This window comes from Hemiscyllium ocellatum, unplaced genomic scaffold (genome assembly GCF_020745735.1).
Source record: "Hemiscyllium ocellatum isolate sHemOce1 unplaced genomic scaffold, sHemOce1.pat.X.cur. scaffold_336_pat_ctg1, whole genome shotgun sequence".
Lineage (NCBI taxonomy): Eukaryota > Metazoa > Chordata > Chondrichthyes > Orectolobiformes > Hemiscylliidae > Hemiscyllium > Hemiscyllium ocellatum.
The window spans coordinates 553,110-555,905 of record NW_026868397.1 but is presented as its reverse complement, the minus strand read 5'-3'; positions in this window follow the sequence as shown (position 1 = coordinate 555,905).

Genomic DNA, 2,796 nt, shown 5'->3' with positions numbered 1-2,796 from the left:
AGAATCCTCTCCAATAGTTTGCCCAATACTGATGTAAGACTGACTGGTCTGTCATTCTCAGGAAAATCCCTGTTTCTTTGCCTGAACAAGTGATTACCACCCTCCAATCAACCGACACTACTCCAATGGAGAGTGAAGGCGCAAAGGCACAGAAATCTCTTCCCTCTCTTCCTTTAGTAACCTAGCGTATACCTCGTCTGGCTGAGGGATTTATCTATCCTTATGTTTGTACTTCAAACATTCTGTATTTCACCACAACTTTTTACTCCCTGTCCAACCAAATGATTGACTGCTTTCCATTTCAGTGCTCTGTACAGTGCTGCCATCCTGAGCAAGCATGGTTCCCAATATCCTGTGTATTACGGAATGGAAATCATGGGAAGCTTTGACTCTGCTGCTCCTCAGATGCAGCCTGACTGCGTGTGCTTTTCCAGCACCACAATTTTCGACTCTGATCACCAGTCCTCACTTTCTCCATCACTGAGGGCTGTCCCCCCTGCACACTGAGCAGGGAACTAATCAGCAGAAACTCGTGGTATCTGGAGCTGACTGTTCAGTTCTGGAAAGTTGCATTTGATGAACGCATTTACTAAAAACAAATTTCAAATTCAACAAATATTCATTCAGTCCCAGAGTTGCAGTTTTGATTCATGAATTGGACAGGTTGATAACGAACAATGAATGACTGAAGAACACCGAGGTACAGAGTATTCCAGGTGATATATTCCAAGTTGGATGTGCTTTACCTTGATGCTGGTAATATTATCAGACAGACAGATGTGATAACGAAACGAGGTGACGTGTGGAAGTGTGACATTTTTGCCATTACAGAGATGTGTTTGAGGGAGGTCGGGGCTAAAAACTCAATATTCTGTGGTACAAGAACAAGATTCAGGACAGAAGAGAGGGTAAAGGGACGTGGTGTTGTCTTATTAATTATGGAGTTAGTTACTGGCGTAAGAAGGGGCGATATCTTGAAAGGATCTTCTAAAGAGGCTTGGTGGTTAGAGATCAGGGTCAAAAATATGACAGAAACACTGCTAGGGATATATTATAGACCCCCAGATAAAGGAAATTACGGGTGCAGATATATAACCAAGTTATTGAGGTGTGTAAAACAATAATAGGATAGTTATATTCAAGCATTTCAATTCCAAACATTCATTCCGTCAGTGATATTTTTTTGAGAGGGGCAGGAGTTTTGAAATTTATTCCAGAGAGCTTATTATATCAACACAGAGCAGATACAACAATGGGCAGTGCAGTGCTGGGCCGCACTGTGGGGAACGAAGCCAGTCAGCTGTTCCAGGCAGAAGTGGGAGAGCATTGTAGGACCAGTGACCGTGATATCACACATTTTGACTTTGCAAAGGAAAAGACCCAAAAAATGTTCGAAAAATAAGAGCTTTTTGCATTGGGGAGACAGATTTTATGGAAACAAATGACAGGATCTGGCCAAAGTGCAGTTGCTTCTGGGTGAAACTGCAGCAGAACAAGGTGGGGAGGGAGTTGGGGGAATCATTTGATTAAAATTGCATTGATGACAGTGTCGGCCCAGCATGTTACACCGAAGATAAAATTTAGGAACACAAACCTAGAGAACCTCAGATGTCAACACAAATTCCGAACAGGATGAAAAGGGAAAGAGAAGTTTAAATCTGGTCCCAAGTGAGCCGGTCAATGAAGGTCCGACAAGAATATAGCAAGTGGAGGGCTAAACTTAAACAATCAGTGGAAGAGCAGAAGGACGGGTGATAAGACATTAACGGGTAAGATTAGCAAGAATCCACAGTCATTTGTTTTTGGTTTATTAAGGGGAAGCGGATAACGCGGGAAAGAATGGGAGTATTAGGGACTAAGGGGACAGCCTGTTCACAGAGCCAGGGAATATGTTCAACACACTCTACAAATCGGTCTTCAGTTTGGAGAAGCAGTTCTTGGATTCAGGGAGAGTGACCGTTTGACCCTTGAGCAAATTGACACAGGAGCTGAGGAAGAATTGAATTTTATGCAAGATGGAGTGGGTAAATCACCAGATTAAAGACCACCAAGTCTCACATCAGTGAGAGGGAAACAATTGTAGAAAATTCGGAGGCGTGTTGAGGCTGGATCATTATATATCTTCAAGGCTGAGACAGACAGATTTTTATACAAGCGTTCCGGGAAAATTACAGGAAAGTGGAATGGGGGATTAACAAAATAAATGTAACCTAATAGAAGGAAAAGCAGACTCAGTGAGCGGATAGACATATTGTTGCCCCAACGTCTAATGGTGTTCGTTTCCAATAATCCTGTATTCACAAGAACATCGACCACTCTCACTATGGAGTGAGACACAGTTTGGAATGCAATCGAGGGATTCAAGGACTTCATAAACGCAATACAAATAGACAGAAAGTCCGAGAGGACTGCAATAACACGGATTGCCTGTTAGGGTGAGGATTTGCATTGACACAATCACCACTACCAGAAGAAAGACCTTAACAAGACACCCTCCAAGGCCAAGAGCCGACCTGCACTGGGGAGCAGGTAGTCTGGGGCCAGGTATCAAGGAGTGCTGAAGACCTAAACACTACATCACTCTGGTGTCTCCTTCCCTCCCTGACCAAGATTAAATGTGGAGGGGAAGGGAGACATGCCGTTGTAGCGGAGGAAGCAGGAAGGCTTTGACATGAGAGGCTTCGGACAGCTCAGCTCAGCAAAATATACAGGGAAACTCAAATACAGTCCTTTTAACTGTATTGTTACAGCAGTCGAGATGGCATTTAGGGCAGTTGCACACTCCATCTTGTGAGA